At 43.3% G+C, this 21,149-nt stretch overlaps 1 pseudogene; it reads left to right on the plus strand.

Annotated features, from left to right (window-relative positions):
- The first annotated feature begins 15,172 nt into the window (after positions 1-15,172).
- On the plus strand, positions 15,173-20,220 carry LOC120683000 (annotated as a pseudogene).
- Positions 20,221-21,149: the final 929 nt, after the last annotated feature.

Raw genomic sequence — 21,149 nt, forward strand, 5'->3', positions numbered from 1 at the left:
AGTCATTCAAGTGAGTATCAAGAATGGTTCTTGGAGAGATCACTTCTCCCTAGAGAGGGACCGAGCCGCCCATTAATGGGATTGACAAGCAAGGTGCTTGGAAGGCCAATATGGAAGTGGTGATCTAGAGTCAATGGAGATTCTTAGTTGAAGATATCAAATTGGTTGATCAAAAAAAAGCAAGCAACACCTAAAGTAGAGAGATTCATGAAAATTCAAGTGATATTCAAATGGTATTCTCTCATGCAAGCAAGGATCAAAGAGATGAAGCAAGCCAACCACAACAAAATAGTGCATTTGATGATAAGTGATATTCATTTCATATGGGTGAAGAATGGTTTTCATATTGGCATTCATTGTCTTCACCAAGCTATTATAATTGGACTTCATGATGCTAGTTGGAGAGCTAAATTGGAATCTAATGACTATCCTCTACTCCAACGTAGTAAGGTGAAATTGCCTGACATATGCCTTCATACTATGCTAAGGACATGATTAATGCATATAGTCATATATAGTGATCATTCATGAAAAATAAAATAATTTTAAATGTTTTATGATGCCACTATTACTTCTATGCTTGATATGATCTAGTGGTAACATATGACATGTTCATGAGCTAGTAAACCCAAGTAGTTGATCTAGAAAATGAGCTTTCAAGTGTTTAACTCAACATTGTCAAGATAACCCTTAGAATGAGGTGTGAAGAAGCTTGTCATTGGTTCAAACCGAGTTGAATTATTTGGGCAAGTAGTCTAGATCAAGTCAAAGAGAAAGAAGCTCATGGAAACAATCTAGTTCAAGAATTGGTTATCAATGTCAAATTCAACAAAGTGGTCCATCATGATTTTACAAGTGATACTAGATTCAACAAAAGGTATATCATTGTATCTCTACAAGTGATATATATGGTCATACAAGTGGTATTCATTCAAGTAGATCTAGTGCAACAATGGTGGTTCCACAAGTGATTGTCAACTTTAAGTGATCAATTCAAATCAACAAAGCTACCCTCATCAAGAAGAGCTCAAGATTCAAGTAGATTGACAAACACTTTGACATAGGGGGAGGAGCCCCACTACAAGGTATCAAGGTCAAAAATCCTACTAGTATCCTACATGTGGCATTTCAATGTGGTCTTCATGCTTTCACATGTTGTTGTTACAAGTGGTGTCAATTTTAATCAAATTGAAAGTGTCCATCAAAAGTGAAGATTCAAGACTCAACCATCTACCCAAGTCCAACTCTTTGTATCAAATCACAAGCGCTTCATATGATTGCCTACAAGGGGTATCCAAGTGGTAACCCTACAAGTACAAGAGGTACAACTTCAAGTGGTGGCCATTGATCTTCACATGGCAAATTTCATGTGGTTTCGGCCCTTTTTATGGTCATTGATGACAAAGGGAGAGAGGAATGAACAAAGATATGAATTATCCTTGGATGACCAAGGGGGAGATGAGATGAGAGTGCGATCATGGACATGGATCAAGAGGAGCAATATTGAGGAGGATCAATATTCTTGGACAAGAGGAGCACACAAGTAGGGGGAGCAAGCTCATGAACTTGGTTGTTTGCATTTGATATGTGCATATTCATGTGCTTGCTTGCATTTGCATAAGTTTTAAAATTTATATTTGCATTGCTTGTGTGTGATGTATGCTAGTCATAGAACTTGATTGATGATTTGATAACTAGCATGCATATATTGTAGCTAGACATTTTTTTACAAGGGAATCAAGAGCCTTGCTAATATTGTTGATCTCATGAGGTATCTTGAGTTTTTGATGAATGTCTAGTTACTCATTGATGCTAAGGAATGAACTTCAAGGAAGCAACTCAAATTGGTATCACGCTTCAAAGGTTTATCCTATATACCTTAGCATCACTTAGTAGTGATAACAATCCCACAAATTTCTTATTTATGCATGTGTGTGAGTTTAAAACCAAATCTCTTGAGCACACATGTAGGGGGAGTTATAACTACCAAGTCGGATTTTTATGGTGCTTATCCAATCTTTCACAAGTGGTCTTATTGGTGGATAAGAAACATAAAATCCAAACCAAGTTAGCTATTTACACATGTGTCAAGTGCTAGTTTGGAATATGCTTAATTTCCATATCTTTGTAGAGTTGTCATCAATTACCAAAAAGGGGGAGATTGAAAGGCCCTTGTTTGGTTTTGGTAATTGAGTGACAACTTAGGTGGACTAATAAGTGTTTATGTTGAGATACACAGGAGATTAGTCCACACAAAGACACTAGTATGAGTAACGTGTGCCATGAAGGAGAAATGGCTAAAGGTTGATGCTATGCTCATATAGTGTGATCGAGGAGCTCATTGCATATGAGACATGACATGGAGTTATGTGACCAAAGTGGAGAAGATCAAGACAAGGCTTGGCTTGATGGACCGGTTGCAATGGAGAAGGGCAAGTCAAGGCTTTGAAGCGAGGGACCGCGAGGCGGTGAAGCTTGGGCAAGATTTGGCGCCGATGGACCAAGGCAACGGTGAAGAGCGAGCAAGGTCAAGATCAAGGGACCAAAGAGGTCATGTAATGATATGGAGTGGATCATATCATTCAAGGAAGATCAAGCCAAGTGTTGACTCATGAAGATGATCAAAAGGCTTGATGGAGTTTGGTGCTTGTGTGGCATCAACATTTGGGAAGATGAAATGGAATGCGCAAGGCAAAGGTATGACTTGTAGGGCATTTCATTTCACCGGTCAAAGGTTGTGTAGAGAAGTGCATGACCGGATTTAGGATAGATGGCCGTACTATCAAGAGGGGCAAACTTGTTTGCATATCGGTCATCTAGTGCCACTTGAGCGATCTAACATTGCGATGTTGCTAGGATCGAGTGGCGTGGTGAGATCAAGTGAAAATCCTTTGAAAATGATTGTGAAATGCTAACACACATGCACATGGTGTTGTTCACGTGGTGGTGTTGGCACATTTGCAAAGGAGAAAGAGTTGGAGTTGATGTTGATCAACTTTGGGAAGCAAGAAAGGTTTTTTGGTTTTCTCCGGAAATTAGGTTGTCCCTTGGAGTGGAATACTGCTTTGATCCATTGTGTTTTGGATCAAGTATTCAGTTGGGTTGTGTAGCCCTCTGAATTAGCTTTCCATAGAGTCCAAGATCACCTAATTTGGACTTCGGAGCTAAGAGTTATGGCCGTTTTACCGAGGTACATTTCTGCTGGAAATAGACCTGCGGACGGTCCTCCCATGGGGGGCGGACGGTCCGCCGTTATCTCGGATGAGCTCTAACAGAGCCGTTTTTGGCTCTGTTGGTGGTCCAAAATGAACTGCGGACCGTCCGGTCCATGGGGGCGGACGGTCCGCCTTTAAAAGCTGAAACGGGCGCAGAAACTTGGTAGTTCTGTCTTGGGTGTCCAAAATGAACTGCGGACCGTCCGGTCCTTGGGGGCGGACGGTCCGCCTCCTACTGAAAATTCTGGGACAGAAACACTGCGGGTTCTGTGTGTGCTCACCTTTTGAACTGCGGACAGTCCGCCCCTGGGGAGCGGACAGTCCGCCGGTAACTTCCAGATTTAGTCAGAGACGTTTGCAAATCGGTTGGTTCGAAGTTTTGAACCATGGACAGTCCGCCCCAGGGGCGCGGACAGCCCGCCTGGGGCTCTAACGGTCGACTCTGACACCTAATCATTGCAGATCTAGCCGTTGGTTTTGAATGGCGGACGGTCCGGCCTCTGTGAGGCGGACAGTCCGCGAAAACTCTGTTTTCACGGGATTTAAGTGTAACGGCTAGTTTGGGGCCTCCCTCTATAAATAGAGGGTGTGGCCGGCCATTTGAGGTTGCTGAGCACCTTGGGGACTTGGTGTCCATGTGTGAGAGTGCTTGAGAGCCCTCTACTCACTCTAACTTGATAGTAATCATCCGATCGAGTGAGAGAGCGATTCTAGTGCGATTGCTTTGAGAGATTGCATCGAGTGGCACTAGGTGATCGTGTTGCAAGCCGGTGTGCTTGTTACTCTTGGAGGTTGCCACCTCCTAGACGGCTTGGTGGCAAGAGGCTCCGTTGAAGCCCGCAAGAAGATTGTGCGGTGCTCCAGAGATGAGATTGTGAGGGGTATTATGCTCACCCCGCGGGAGCCGCGAAGAGCAACTCTAGTTGAGCGAGACGTGAAGAGCAACAAGTGGTCCGGCCGGATCATGTGCTAGAGCTCGGTGTGAGCACTCCACGTGGGAGAGTGTGACTTGAGAGTCACCACTAGCAAGAGGATCGGCGGCAACCTTGGAGCTTGCCTCAACGGGGATTAGCTTGGTGGCAACCAAGTGAACCTCGGGATAAAAATCACCGTGTCAATCTTGTCTACTCTTCTCGGTGGTTTGCATTCTCCAAATCACAAGCCTTGTATTTACATTCATCTTTATCTTGTGCTTGTGTAGCTAGAAGTAGAGATCCTAGTGTAACTAGTTAGCTTGTGTAGCTTAATTAGTTGCTCTTGCTTAGATTGTGTAGCTAAGCAAGTTGAGCTCTTGGATTTGGATTGTGTATCCTTGTCCTTGAGCATCTAGTGAGCTTAGGTTTGGCTTTGTGCTTTTGCTCATTAGAATTGTGTAGGAGCTCCCCCGGTTTGTGAAGTACTAGTGCTTAGGCCTGTATGACTTGGCATTAGAATTGTTAGGAGAGCTCTTACTAGCTTGGCACTCCATTTGCTTTGTGTAGGATCTTTTTGGAGGTGCCTTAGAGTTCTAGTTAGAGGGGTGAAGTCTTGGCTAAGCGTGTAGTTTCAATTCCGCATAAGTTTCGGTTAGCCGGCGTAATTAGTTTTAGAAAGGACTATTCACCCCCCTCTAGTCCGCCATCTCGACCCTACAGCCCCCGGGTGCTGCAGTTTAGTACCGGCTGGTGGATCCAGCCAGTACTAACTGGAGCCAATGAGATTTAGTACCGGCTGATGGATCCAGCCGGTATTAAATGGCTCCTAATAGTACTGGCTGGAGCCACCAGCCGGTACTACTGTGCTTTCTATATATGAGTCTTCTTCCTCCTCGAGCCCGAGCCAAATCATTTGTGGACAGCTCGAGCTCTCTTCCATGGTGCCGGTTTAGAGAGGAGGTGCTGCCCATTTTTTTCTCCCAACTTTTTAAGGGATTTCACTCATCCAGGTGCTCAAAAGGTTAGCAACTTTATCTTCTCTTCGTCTTTAGTGGTATTTAGGCTTCGTTTCCTGTTTTATACGTAGGGAAATATGTGTTGGTTGGAAGAGTAAGGATGAGCACAATTTTCTTGATAATAGCAATATTGTTTTCATTTAATTTCAAGTGATACAATATGTAGCCATATTATTAATATTTGAAGCTAGTGAATGTGAAATTGCTAATTTTTTGACACGAAAAAATGTATATACTTGGTATTTATTTGGTGCATCCTTCATTATAGATCATTATTTTTGCCAGAAAATATAGAAAATTATAGGAAAATTGTAGAATACTGTGGAAAAATTGTAGAATATTGTAGAAAAATTGCAGAAGTCATTATTGTACAACTCAGTGCATTTATACAACTCCATGTATTTTAGGAAATTAGAGGAATATTTGTACAACTCCATGGAGGGACAGTGGATGTACAGCGACCGGTGCACCATGGCGTGGATTAATGGCCTAAATACTTTTCTCGATGCGGCTGAGACTCACAGGTCATCGAAAGGTTTCATGTGTTGTCCATGCCCCATTTGCAGAAATAACAAGGAATTTTCTAGAAGAAAAACTCTACATGGCCACCTTTACGAAAGTGGTTTTATGGATAACTATACTCTTTGGACCAAGCACGGTGAACCTGGAGTTCTGATCGAAGACGATGAAGATAATGATGATGATAACAACATTCCGGACCTAGCTCACTTATATGAAGTTGGTGCTTTCAATGATGAACCAATGGACGAGGCTGAAGAGAATGCCACAGAAGATGTACCACATGATGATGTAGGTCAAGTTTTGCTAGATGCACAGAAAGATAGTGAAACTGTGAAGGAGTCAAAGAAGTTTGAGAAGATGTTGGAGGATCACAAAAAGTTGTTGTAACTAGATTGCAAACAAGGGCCCAAAAAGTTGGGTACCACACTGGAATTGCTGCAGTGGAAGGCAGCAAATGGTGTTACCGATAAGGGCTTTGAGGAGCTACTGGTAATCGTAAAGAACATACTTCCCGAGGGTAACGTATTGCCCTCGTCAACATACAAAGCAAAAAAGGTTGTTTGCCCTCTTGGATTGGAGGTGCAGAAGATTCACGCATGTCCAAACGACTGTATCCTCTATCGCGGTGAATATAAAAATCTAGATGCTTGTCCTGTTTGCGACGCAAAGCGGTATAAGATAAGGCGAAATGAAACTGGTGACGCCGATAAAAAAATTCCCGCTAAAGTTATGTGGTATTTTCCTATAATACCATGCTTGAAGGGCTTCTTCAGAAACATGTCACATGCTAAGTTGATGTTGTGGCACAAAGAAAAGTGTAAGCAGGATCAGATGCTGAGACACCCCGCAGATGATCCCAGTGGAGAAATGTAAATAGAGAATTCCCAGAGTTTGGCAAGGATGCAAGGAATATAAAGTTTGGTTTGAGTACGGATGGAATTAATCCATTCGGCGAGTGGGGCAGCTGTCACAGTACATGGCCTATGACTCTATATATGTACAACCTTCCTTCTTGTCTATACATGAAGCGAAAGTACATCATGATGCTGGTGCTTATCCAAGGCCCAAAACAATCTGGCAATGACATTGACGTGTACTTTCAACCGTTGATGGATGATTTGTTACTGTTGTGGAAGGAAGAAGGTGTACCTTTGTGGTATGAGTATAAACAGGAAACTTTCAACCTCCGAGCATTGCTTTTCATAACCATCAATGATTGGCCTGCACTTAGCAACCTGTCGGGATAGTCGAACAAGGGATACCAGGCATGAACCCAAATGAAACCGACATTTTTTATTTAAAATATTGTCGAAAGGTCGTTTATATGGGTCATCGTCGATTTCTTCCCCTCAACCACCCTTTAAGAGGGAAATGCAATCATTTTAAATGGGAGCCAGAAACTCATGCTAAACCAATGTTCCGTGATGGAAAGCGTGTTTTCTCGATGATAAAGGATGTGCATGTAGTGTTTGGAAAGGGTCGTGGCAGCCAACAAGTTCCGAATGATAAAAATGGGCATGCACCAATGTGGAAGAAGTCTATATTGTGGGAGCTACCATATTGGGAATCCTTGGAGGTCCGCAATGCAATTAACGTGATGCACCTGACGAAGAATCTTTGTGTGAACGTGCTAGGTTTCCTAGGCACGTATGGGCAAGGAAAAGATGCACTGGAAGCAAGGCGTGATCTGAAAGAAATGAAACAAAGGGAAGACCTACGTCCTGAAAAGAGAGACAATGGACAACACTACTTGCGTCCTGCTAGCTACACTCTCAGCAAAGAGGAGAAGCAAAGCATGTTCGATTGTTTGAACAGTATGAAGGTACCATCCGGATACTCCTCGAATATACAGGAAAGAATAATATGAAAGAGAAAAAGTTCACAAACTTAAAGTCTCATGGCTGTCATGTCCTAATGACACAATTGCTCCCGGTTGCATTGAGGGGTATTCTATCGGAGAATGTAAGATTGGTAGTTGTGAAGCTACGTGCCTTTCTGAATAAAATTTCACAGAAGGCAATCAATTCAAATAAGCTCATAAATTTACAGAATGATGTGGTCCAATGTCTTGTCAGTTTTGAGATGGTGTTTCCACCATCATTCTTTAATATTATGACACATCTCCTCGTGCACATTGTGAAAGAGATAACTATTTTAGGCCCTGTATTCCTACACAATATGTTCCCTTTCGAGAGGTACATGGCAGTCCTAAAGAAGTACGTTCACAATCTTTCTCGTTCAGAAGGTTGTATTGCTAAGGGCTACGGAACAGAGGAGGTCATTGAGTTTTGTGTTGGCTTTATTGATGAGATTAGTCCGATCGGGGTTCCCAAGTCACGCCACGAAGGAAGACTGAAGGGAAAGGGCACACTAGGGAAGGCAGCTAATGTTAAGATCCCTGACAAGGAAATCCGCAAAGCAAACTTCACAGTTCTACAGAATTCATCCCTGGTGGCTCCATATATCAAGGAGCACATGAATATTGTACGGTCTGAAAACCCGGGCAAGTCTGAGACCTGGATCACACATCATCACATAGATACCTTTGCTATTTGGTTCAAGCAAAAATTCATGGGTGATGGCACGATTGCTGAACAACTTCAATGGTTGGCTAGGGGACCATTAGTCACTATCATGCAATACCAAGGGTATGAGATAAATGGCTATACATTTTACACCAGAGCCCAAGATGGAAAGAGCACGAACCAAAATAATTGCGTGCGTACAGACGCGATAGGCAATGATGAAGAAAAAAGACAATTACTTTGGTATCATAGAGGAGATATGGGGACTAGACTATGAACCTTATTTGAAGATTTCTCTGTTTCGCTGCCAATGGGTGAATCAAGCTGGAGGAGGCGTGACGACAAACTGGTATGGGATGACAATAGTAGACTTCAAAAAGATTGGATATAAAGATGAACCATTCGTCCTAGCCAAGGATGTGACATAGGTGTTCTATGTGAAGGACATGTCAAGCAAATCCAAAAACAATGAGCCAAAACGCCACATAGTTCTTCTAGAAAAAAGAAAAATCATTGGTGTTGAGGATATTGCGGATAAGTCAAAAGATTTTGATCAGTTTGATGATATTCCTCCATTCTCAGTCAATGTTAACCCCAGCATCCTATTATCCAAAGAGGACGCTCCTTACTTACGCCACGATCACAACCAAGGGAACTTTGTCAAACGGAAGATTACCAATGTTTCATTACAAAATGATGAGTTGTTTCGTGTAACCATTATGTTGTATTTTGTTATTTATGTAATGTATGGATGTCGTATCTTTTGAACCTATATTTAATTTGTGTAATGTATGTATGTTGTCGTATCAAAATGTTATATATTTGCAATTTTTGAACCTATATTTAATTTATGGAAAACAAAAAGTATTTAAAAAACTTTTAAATGGTCATTTGGAATCAATATGTTGAATTAAGTGCATAGAACTATATGTCATCTGACCAAGTGATGAAAACTATACAATACTATAATTTTGCATGTTGAAAATATTATATATTGGTATTTTTATTACCTTTAGTTAATGTAACCATTATCATAAAAGGTAATTTTGGAATCAATATGTTGAATTAAGTGCATAGAACTATATGTCATCTGACCAAGTGATGAAAACTGTACAATACTATAATTTTGCATGTTGAAAATATTATATATTGGTATTTTTATTGCCTTTAGTTAATTTAACCATTATCATAAAAGGTAATTTTGGAATCAATATGTTGAATTAAGTGCATAGTACTATATGTCATCTGACCAAGTGATGAAAACTGTACAATACTATAATTTTGCATGTTGAAAATACTATATATTGTTATTTTTATTGCCTTCAGTTAATTTAGTACAATTAAAAAGCTCTAAAACAAGAATTATTGTCATAAAAGGTAGTTCTGCATGTTGAAAAATGCGCACGTTAGTACCGGGCCATGGCTCTGCCCGGTACTAACCTGCCTGAAATTCTCCCACCCGTGGAGGCATGTTAGTACCGGTCGGAGCCACGGCCGGTACTAACCTGCGCAGGTTAGTACCGGTCGGGGACTAGGTTAGTACCATATCCCCGACCGGTACTAATCTGCGCAGGAGGCAGGTTAGTGCCAGGCAAGGGCTTAGCCAGGTACTAAAGTGCGCAAACTATATAGTTTTGCCCATCTCTGCCTTCGCACACTTAGTCGATTCACACTCCTGCCCCTTGCCGACATCGTGCCTCCTCGCCGCCGCCGCCGATCCGCGCGCTCCACACCGGCGTCCACGCCGCCACCTCTCCATGCCGCTGCCTCCGGCGGCATCCACGCCGCCGGCCTCCACACCGCCGGCCTCCTCCTCTGCTGCCGCGCCTCCACGCCGCCGCCACGCCGCCACCGCCTTTGCCTCGCCCTCCTTCTCTGGCCGAGCCGCCATTGCCTTGCTAGCGAGCTCGGTTAGTACCACCCCGATGCTCTCCACCTTCCCGCCTCCTATCCCCTCTTCTCCCCATGACAGGGCGCCCTAGCACCGCGCGCCACCACACACTGCCACCAGCGAGCGCTACCAGCCACCGGCAGCGGCGCTCCGGCCAATCCACTACCACACACACGCACATAGCACGCACGCGCACCTCTGGCACGTGCTAGCCCCCTCCAGTAGTGCCTCCTCGAGCACCCCCCTCGCGTGCCCTCACTGCCGCTGCCTCCGGCCACCACGCAGTGCCGCTCCGGTGGTCCTCCAACGAGGCCACCACCCCTCCCGCACTTCCCACGCTCTCATGCCCCTGGTCTGCCAACCCCCGTCGCCGGCGGCGAGCCAGCGTGCCACCGGGCACACCCTTCGGCAGCCCTTCGCCACGCCCTCCCCTGTTCCAGCCACCGTGGGCTCGGTCCGCGGTGGACCGATGACCCAGGTCACCCTGGCGCACCGGCCCATGGGCTAAGCCCACAGCACAGTGCCGCAACCGCCGCCCCCTTTGACTAGTCAACTGACCAGTGGGCCAGTGGCCCACCTGTCATAGGCTAGCCCTGACCTTTTTACAGTCAAGCCCTTGAATTATTGAACATAGGACCACAGACTTTCCTATAATTACTTTTTAGCCCTTTCTTTTTCCAGAGAGACCCTTCCCTGAAAAGTAATCTTACTACATCTAAAGTCCCTAGGATCTTTGAGATCCTATTGGTCCATTTGGCATCACGCCATTGGCCGAAGCAATGTATATATACGCATACATACGTATATATGTATATCCATATATATATATACGTATACATACATATAGACATATACATACGTATATATGTACATTTGTATATATACACATACATCTAAATTCATCTAAATTCAAATTCTATCCAACCATACTCTTTTTGTTTATTTTTGATTTTATTTAAATTTATTTGTCTTTATTTGAGTTTAATTCAAAACTTTTGTTGCTTATTCCGGGAATCATGCTTAACCTTAATTGTGTAAATATTGATGCTTATTCAAATATGAAGCCTAGTTAGATTAATATGCTAGTATAATTAGAGTAATATTTGTAACCTAGCTAATATCATGTTTAGGTTAAAAATAATAAAGTTAGTAGAATATAACCTTCACATGAAATAATGAACCCTTATCACATGATCTACTAAATAGGCTTGTCCTTAATAGTTTAATTAACTTGCTTAACAAAATTTACATGTTTACACGTCTAATCAAGTAAATAAGAATAGTAATAATAATCTAGATCTTAGCTTTAAAACAATCTCACATGTGATAATATCCAACCTGATTTTCAAAAATTCATAACTTCTCCATGTTAACCCCAAATTCAATGGTTCTTCCACCAAAATTCATCTAAAATCAAGATCTATCCAACCAAAATCTAAAATCAAGATCTATCCAAATTCAATGGTTCTTCCACCAAAATCTTCACGGTGCAATAAAATATAGTTTGTTTGCGTTGGAAAAGAAATGGGGCCTGGTGATGATGAGCAGGAGTTCCTTCTTCACTCTATGATTTGTGAAGGAACCACAGACCCACCGTCCGTCGACGATGATGCACGCGATGAGGATGATGGCAGCCAATATCTGAACCAATCTGGCGATGGCGATGCCAATGAGCAGCTAGAAAATGCTGAGCAACAGGATGAAGCTGAGGTATATGGATTTCATGCATATATGTATTTATGAATTCTCTACATATGAAATGTGTAATGATCATAGATAATTTTGCAGCCGTCTGGATCGAAGAAGCTTAAATGGAAATGAGGCTCGAAGAGAAAGATGGAGGGGCGTACCACCGATCACATCTGTGGACTCTGACAGTGAACCAACGGCTCCCAAGGGTGTCTCCAGGACAGTGGTCAACCAGTGTGGATACTATGTCAGGGAAAACATCCCCATCAACTACAAGTTATGGAAGAAACTAAAAGCCACTGATGACGATGCAGATGTCATCCCCGACACAGAGAAGGAGAAGTTATGGAGACAGGTCACCGCACACTTAAACTTTCCAGCTGAGAGAGAGGAAGTCTTCAAGAAATGGGTCATGAAGAAGATGGCTATTTCTTTCTAGACGTTCAAGAAAAACTTGAACAAAGACTACGTCAGGAAGGGCCGCACGCTTGACTTTGAAAAAGAATTCAAGAAGCAACGTGATTTCTGGGATGAATTCGTGTAGTACAAGTTGTCCGAGGACAGCGAGAGGCGAAGCACACAGAACAAAATCAATGAAAGCAAGAAGATTCACTTCCATCATCTAGGTCAAGGAGGATATGCGGCGGCCATTCCAAAATGGCAAATGATGGAAGAAGACCTGATGGCAAAAGGAATCGTGCCGGCGACTTTCAACTGGCCACTACGAGTAAAGCATTTCTTCTATGCTCATGGAGGCAGCCTAAACCCGGAGGATGGATCCTTCATGATAGCGGATCGACTAAGAGACGCAGCTGAGCGGCTCGAGACAGCACTTCAGGCCGTTGAACAAGGGACTTTGAAGCCCAATAGGGAGAAAGAAGACCTGACATTCGCTCTTGGGACACCGGAACACATAGGACGTGTCTGAGGCATGGGTGTAGTTCCATGGAAGCACGGCTTTAGTGCAGATATCAACACTTATCGAAGCCGATCCAGAAAGAAGGCCGAAGAGGCTGCAGAAATGGCTGCCCTAGCTGAAAGAGTTGCTACGATTGAAAGTCAATTGGCAGAGCTTCTAGTCGACAACAAGATGTTGCATCAGTTCCTAATGTGGAGAGTAGCCCCGGCTCTCAACACCGTAGCAGCGTCACTTCCACGGTGCCCCTAGCTGCGGGCCAATAACGTTACCTGGTGGACGACCTCACTATCAGGACCCCCTATGAGCTGCTTTATCAACAACGGAAAAAGATCAAAGTTGTGGCTCACGGGATTGCTAAAGTACCTAGCTAAGGGGGGACAATTCATCTCGCGCTGATTCCTGTCGGCTATGCTAGAGTCATGGTTGACCGGGTCTTGCCTAGATGGGAACACCTCAACCTCAAGATCCCTGAAGGCGATGGAGAACAGGAACTGCAACAAGCCCTGCACACATGGATCTGCTGGGACAAGCGGTACATCAGATTTTCGGAAGGAACAACCACAGATTCTGCAGCGGCTTTGACTGAGGACATGGCAAGGCCAAGATCGCCAATGCCGCTAACCAACATACATCCACCGTCACAGCCGCTCAAAAGGCCCCCAGCATGGATCCGACGTCACCAGCCGCTCAAAGGGGCCCCAGCATGGATTCGCCATCACCAGCCGATCACCGGGACCCTGGCATGAGCCCGTCGCCGCCACCTACGGGTAAGAAGAATGCAAAGGCTAGGGTCCCTCCACCGCCACCTCCTAGAGTGAAGAAGACCCAAGGCTCGAAGAAAGAGAAGCCTCCATCCGAGAAGTTACCATATGATATGACTCAGGAGGAATTGGCCATTATCGTGGCCAAGCAGGTTTCAGATCACTTCGCGCCAAGGAAGCCTAAGCCAAAACTATAGTTGGACCCAGCTGCCAAGAAGCACTTCATGGCCATGCACCAACTAAGGGTCGAATCAAGACTATTGAACTACGAATGCTCGATCACAAAGTCTTACCAGAAGAAGAGCAATCGTCGCCAGAACCAAGTTCCCCAGCTCGGAAAACAGCCGATCCAGTCAATACCTCCACTTCAAGTTCTTTCAACAGAGGATGAAGCTGTGGTTGACTTTTTGGCGGAAACGGATCTCACCAAAGCCCAACTCCTAGGGCTGGCTGACATCCCAAAGCACCTAGGGTCAGGAAGAAAACAATTTGTATTGGGTGAACCTCTTATGTGGCCGGAGTTGCTGGATGTGCTACCAACAAGGATGTGGGAGTTACATACATGGTACATGAAGGCCGCTGCAGATGGTACCATCATGATAGCAGCTCGAGTTAAAGACGAAGATCTCTATCGGGGGGCAGCTGACGTATGGATTGAGTTCGAGAGTCTTTGGTTCCTATACCATCAAGATGCTCTAGACAAGTCCCTCCTCAGTGTATTTTGCATGTAAGTATCTCCTCTCATTTCTATATTCTAGCTCTACTAGTTCTGTGCTTTCTTATCCCCTCTTTTCTTTTGTATCATGTATAGGTGGAAGGTGCAAGAATGCCGCAAGAGGGGTTACTATAACGTCGGCTTCATGGACCCGGATATTATACACAAGAAAAGCGTACGCCAATGGCCAAATAAGACCATGAAGAATATATTCAATGCCTTGGATGGATAGCATACGTGTCAATTCATTCTGTTGCTGTACAACTTCGAGTAAGCACTTCGACTATCTTTTCCATGCTTTTATTTGATAATAAGTATATCCAACATTTCATATGTATATGTGTATCAACAGCTTTCACTGGATCTTGCTATGTATCGAGATTGAAAAATCCCGGGTGGTCGTGTTTGACTCTAAGAGAAAATCGACAGCTGCATATAAAGACTTGATAAATCTCCTCCAAAAAGCATGGACTCGCTTTCTCAAAAAGCACATAGGAGTCTCAGACAACCCGGGTGAACTTAATATCATAGGCTAATCCGGCTGCTCGATCACCACCTTTGGCTCCAACATCGCCACCGGCTACGGCATCACCACCAAGAGCGCACATGGCACAAGCTCCGCCAGCACCACAACAACAACAACAACAACTTGGGCAGTTGTATATATCGCGAGTGATACGGTCTTACCAGAAGGAAAACCCAGATATTGTAGATAAATGGCACACCGCAAACAACAAGTAGAGGTCAAAGGATAAGCCAAAGGCTAAGTCAAATGATGTTTTAGATTCTAGTGCCAGCAGACGACCGGGCTTTTCCTTGCCCTGCACTGACCGCGAGTACCATCTTGATGTTGGGGTCGATGACATACCAAATTTACCGGATTGTCTGATAAATTTTGAGTATGGTAAACCATTTCTACCCGACTTTATGATGGAGGAGGTTCCATGTTTTATGAAGAGGATGCATAGTTGGTACATGAGGGTATATAGACTTGGGCTCTCAAGTATGTGGGCTCGGTATGATCCTGATATTTTCGGAGCAAAAGCTGACGGCATCAATGATATCATGTTCGATTTTGAAGACATCCAGAACATGTTCCGCCTCAAAGAACTAGGCATAGAAATGGTTAGACTCTGGTGCATATAAGTGTCGCATCCAAACTAATATCTTATATGCAATGACCTATAATTATATATGCATATCTAATTATTTGTGATACATTTTATTCTACAGGATGCAACAAAGACAAGCAGATGTTCTAAAACATAAGATCACGTTCCTTGACCTGGTAGCTATTTGCGAGTCCAGGCATTACGGGCCAATGTTGTGGATGGACGACCATGTTGAGCTAAGCATGTGTGAAACGTGCAAACAAAAACAAGCAAAGCGAATAAAAGAACACAAAGATATCGTAAGGAGAGTTGGTGCCTACATATCGCTTCAGATGCAACAGTGGTAGGACAGGAATGTCATATGGGCACCATACTACTTCCAGTAAATGTGGTCTCAATCATTTGTTATAATATGCACTTGCTTCGAATAAATGCTTAAGAAATCATATATGATATTTTTGTAGAAAACACTGGATTGTTTTTATGCTACAGCCAAAGATTGGAAGAATGCTTGTATTGGATTCCGCTGATTTTGAGCCTACCAATTACGCAGAATTCGTATCCATCCTCAACATGTTAGCAAAATTCTTATCCTCTACATGGACATCATGCTAAATCTTCCAGATATAAATAACTTCTTATTTCTTTTTTTTAAAAACAGAGCTTACAAGCACTACATTTGGAAAGGAGGAATTCATCCCCCAAAGAGAACACAAAAAATGGATATGCGCACAAACTTTTCGTGCCACAAGCAACCTGCAGGTCCGTGTACTGTGGGTACTACATGTGCGAGCACATGAGGGAGATTGGGAGATGCACAACTGATCCCGAACGTGTAATAAGGGTCTACTCTTTGCTAGGGATAGATGCAAAAGTGCATCTAACACTTTGCTGAATTTTTCCATGGATTTTTAATTGCAGGATCAACCAAGAACCCACGACGGTCCACTCCATGAGCAACAACTTCTCAATGTAGTCAACAATTTATGTCGTTTCATTTTGCATGAAGTGGTCCATGTAAATGGGTATTTTGTTCACCCTGAACATGAATTGGCAACGAAAAAAAAATATGAAGGCCTTCGTCAGTGGGACACTCAGCACCTCCGTGCCGGCTCAGTAGCGTTAATCAGGGGGAATAGGACAAAATCATGTATTCTATGGTCACTTTGATGATGTATGTACTCTAATGATGCACTATAATGATATGATTCTATATGATTTAATTTTGAATTTGTAATTATTTATATTTAAGAAATATATTCAATGTCCATCACAATATCATTTAATCACGAACTAGCTTGATAGGTGCAAATTGGCGGGAAACAGAAATTATAAAACAGCGGAAAACAGAAATTAAAAAACAGCGGGAAACAGATTTGAAAATTTTAAAAATAGTGAATTTTTATGCGGGAAACCTATTTCTAGGGGCGGGTCCACCCTTGGAATTCCATTTATAGGGGCGGGCGCTTTACCCGCTCCTGCAAACAGCATTTGTAGCTGCGAGAGACAGGGGCAGGTATCGTGCCCGACCCTACAAATACTGTTTTACCTGCCCCTACAAACATTTTCTATAGTAGTGGTCGTTGAGGAGGTCGGCGTGGAGCTGAGGACAGCATGCGACGCGGCTGCAGGCGGCTCATGACCGGTGCGCGGCTTCTTGCGCATGCATGCTCTACAGTGACCGTCACTCGCAGATCTTTCTCCTCTCTGCTCTTTCTTCTCTACAACACCAAGCATCATCGATCTCTCTCTGTTTTTCCTCTTCCAAACGCCGTCAAGTAGCAGATTCAATTCCTCCTCCGCAGGCAAGGAAGCAAATCAGCACCCTGCAGCTTCTCCTCTATTCCTCACGGCACTAACATCTGCGGGCGGTGGGTGGAGGACAATGACGAGTTGTGAGGCCATGGCGCACGCGCCAACGACGAAGGCGATCTGCGAGCGGCAGCGGAGTAGCGCAGCTGTGCAAGCAGCACGGGCTGAGCCCAGTGGCTTGCTGTGACTTTGGAGCACAGCAAGGCACGCAGCATGGGCTGGCGAGCGGAGCGGCTGGTAGGTGGACGGGGCCAGCGGAGAAAAAATCATCGGGTACGGCGGATGGGTAAGGTCACGGACGCGGTGAGAAAAAGAAAAATTTTGGACAGAAACATCCTCAAACTCATGATTTCTATGCGTCTACCCTTCCTCCCATCTCCCTCGGTCCCGACAGATGGGCCTAATGTGAGGGGTACGACGGACCCGATCCGGGTGAAAAATGTTTCAGAAGTTTTTGTTCTTTATAGTATATATCGATTAACTAATTCATTTCCTTTTTAGTTTTGGATTTTTGCATATTGTTTTTTTATTTCATTTGGCATTATTCAACAAGAAAAAAAGAAAAATTTTGACAAATTCCTTTTTTTTGAAAATTATGTGATAATTATGAGAACCAAAACTACTTCGCGTGCCAGGGTTTCCACAATTGAAGAAAAAGTACAGGGCGTATTGATCAAATTATTGGACCCGTGCTAGATATCACTTTTCCCAGACAAGTTGCCTTATATTTATAGCACTTCGATAGTCAAGAGTCGAGACACTGCCAATAAGCAAATTAATGTGACTTGTGAGGTACAACAATTATTAGGAAATAATCGAGTTAGAGCTGTAGCTATGAGTGCTGCAGATGGGTTGATGAGAGGAATGGAAGTGATTGACACGGAAGCTCTTCTCAGTGTTCCAGTCGGTGGAACTACTCTCAGACGAATTTTTAATTTTCTTGGGGAGTCCTATTGACAATTTGGGTCCTGTAGATATTAGTGCAACATTCCCTATTCATAGATCTATGCCTGCCTTTATCGAGTTAGATATGAAATTATCTATCTTTGAAACAGATGTTAAGGTGGTCAATCTTTTACCTCCTTATCGATGTGGATGAAAAATTGGACTATTTGGGGGGGGGATGGCAGGAGTAGGCAAAACAATACTCATCGTGGAATTAATCAATAACATTGCTAAAGCTCATGGAGGTGTATCCATATTTGGTGGATTAGGGGAATGGACTCGTGAAGGAAATGATCTTTATATGGAAATGAAGGAATCTGGAGTAATTAATAAAAAAATATTGTGGAATCAAAAGTAGCTCTAGTCTATGGCCAAATGAATGAGCCACCGGGAGCTCATATGAGAGCTGGTTTAACTGCCCTAACTATGGCAGAATATTTCTGAGATTTTAATAAGCAAGATGTGCTTTTATTCATCAATAATATCTTTTGTTTTGTACAAGCAGGATCGGAAGTATCCATCTTATTAGGGAGAATGCCCTCCGCAGTGGGTTATCAACCTATCCTTAGTACATAAATGGGTTCTTTGCAAGAAAGAATTACTTTTTCATTGGTTCCAGGGGAAGACCAAAGATCTTGCGCGACCGGTCTGCCAAAAAAAGAGAAAGAAGTCTCGTTAATCTCTTCATGCTTGTTCCAAGTTTGAAGTACCATTTGGCCAAAGAAAAAGCTGCTTCCTGACACGATTGCCTCTTTATATAGATAGATATAGGATCTATGGGGTTATTACTTAGAAGTCTATTTTGTACAAGATCCCCTCCTATCTGATAGAAAAGGGTCCCATGATCCCGAGTCGGTCTTATCTTGGCTCGCAAACCCCAAGTTTTTCTATGAAGAGCTAATCTAATTGTATTAGTTTCTATAATGGATTTCTTATATGGAATACTAATGCATAGGGTCTCGTTGCTAAGTGCTACAAGATCTAGTGCAATGGAACTCGTGGTTATGGACCCGAATCCTTTAGTATGGAACATTGTCTTTTCCAAGTAAAAATCCCTAGTATATGAAAGAATAAAAAGGTGCTTTTGTTCTTGTGGAATAAGAAGCCCTCGTACCTTAGTGAAAGAAAAATAGGAATTTTTCGTTTGGTATTTGACTAAATAGGACCGTCCAGGTCCTATAGAACGTATCATTAAAATACCCAATTGGGCTAAGCAGAACGAAAAGGGTTTTCCATGAGATGGTAAATGAAAACGATTAGCCCCACATGAGATTTGGGAATAAGTGATTGTCTGATAATGAGCAAGCTAGTCAACTGTGCTATCTCTCAAAGTTATAGGTTTGGGTGGGCTCTTTCAGCTATCAGTAGAGGTTAGGGAGCCTTGGACCCTCTTTCGGCCGTCAAGCCGGCAAAGCGAGGGTCGGTGCTCTTGATGCACCGACTCGGTGAGGTTGGTGTGCCTCTGCCTTTGGCGGCTTCGGCAGAGCAAGCGGTGGAGAATTTCTTTCGCGAACCTCCGCTGCACCACGTGGACGCACTGCAGGACTTATTTCCGATGTTGAAGAACAAGAGCAAGAGCTCTCCCTCCGTGGGATGGAGCGTTGACTGAGGGCTACGCTCAGAGCCAGTCGTTTAGGTTGTGCGGAATGTGAGTAGTTCATGTGGGAGTTTATCTTTCGGGTTGTATTCAGCTGGCTTGCCAGCTTGTGTCCATTTGGAGTCCGTTCCATCTGGGTTGTAACTGAACACTGTACCAATTTCTTCTTCGTCTTAATACAATGATATGCTGCGCGCGTATTCAAAAAAAAAGCAGAGGTTAGGGAGCAGGGAACTAGTTCTTGATGGACAGACTCCCTCGTCACATACCTATTTATCTTAATTGATTTTTTAATACATTATGGACGAAGCAACCTTACGTGACCTCATAGAGGCATCTACTACACACCTACTGGCCACTCGCAACTGCCATTGCCGCCATAGAGGAGCTATTTCTGATCATTATTCTTATTGACAAGCTGGATCTATCTTTCTTTTTAATGGGAATTCTAATGTATGATTGCCTACCTTTCCAGTGCAATCTAGTTCATTATTTCTAATTTTGTCAAACTACAAATGCAGGAAAAGGTGCCTCAGTTTAGGTCAGAGCCTCTCCTCTTCATGCTTTACAACACAGTAACCCACTGAGCATGATCAAGAAGCTTTCTGCTCGATAACGCCCACAGGCCTTGGTCTTGATATATGCATGCCTAGTGTTTATTTTATTGTACTTCTGTTTTTTGTTTACTCGATGCACAAATGCATCAGTGTGTCATGAACTAAAGCTCGAGGCACAAATTAAATACAACATTATCAAAAGTCACATATAAGGTGCATTGACGCTCGTTCTATTTGTCGTCTTAAACATCGGAATTGCTATAATTATTTTATGGTAAATTAATCTCTTCATTTGAAGATCATGATCCCAAACTGTGGTACGAAAGTTACAACATGCAAAGAATGATGAAGTCGTCAGCAACCTTGGAAGCATGCAAGCTTTTGTGCCCCTAGTTAGCGTATTTGAACTGTCCTAATTGTCATCGTGAAATCTTGTATCTACTTTCCTGTTAATTCATCTTGTTATTATAGTAACTGGATCATCAGAATCATCTCACGACATTTCAATTATCGTAGCAATTTAACCATATATTAGTAACTAGTTCATCTTGTTATATTATTCTATCTGGATTAACGTAATTGCCTGAAAATTTACCTTCGTTGGTTTTATATTTGACCACACTCTCGTTCTAGAATTCTCGTAACACATGCACGTGTACACTAAACCACAAGCCGTGGCGTACCTGAACTCGATTTCCCGAAATTAGCGTGCGTGAACTAAAGGCATGTACAACAGCAATTATTATGCCGTCTATTAGCGGTTAATTGCAATTTTTGAATGTAAACCGGCAAGCGACGCCCCCTGCTGTCCTCTCGCGAGGCGACGGCCTCGACCCGTTGCCCGATGAAATTGACGGCTCGAAATGCCCACTGTAGCAGCAGTTGCGAGAAGATGCCGGCATCGATGGATACTCTACGAGTTCTTGAGGCACGTACCTTCGCACGCGCCTGCCATGTCT

The sequence above is a fragment of the Panicum virgatum genome, chromosome 7N, assembly GCF_016808335.1.
Source record: "Panicum virgatum strain AP13 chromosome 7N, P.virgatum_v5, whole genome shotgun sequence".
In the NCBI taxonomy this organism is placed as follows: Eukaryota; Viridiplantae; Streptophyta; class Magnoliopsida; order Poales; family Poaceae; genus Panicum; species Panicum virgatum.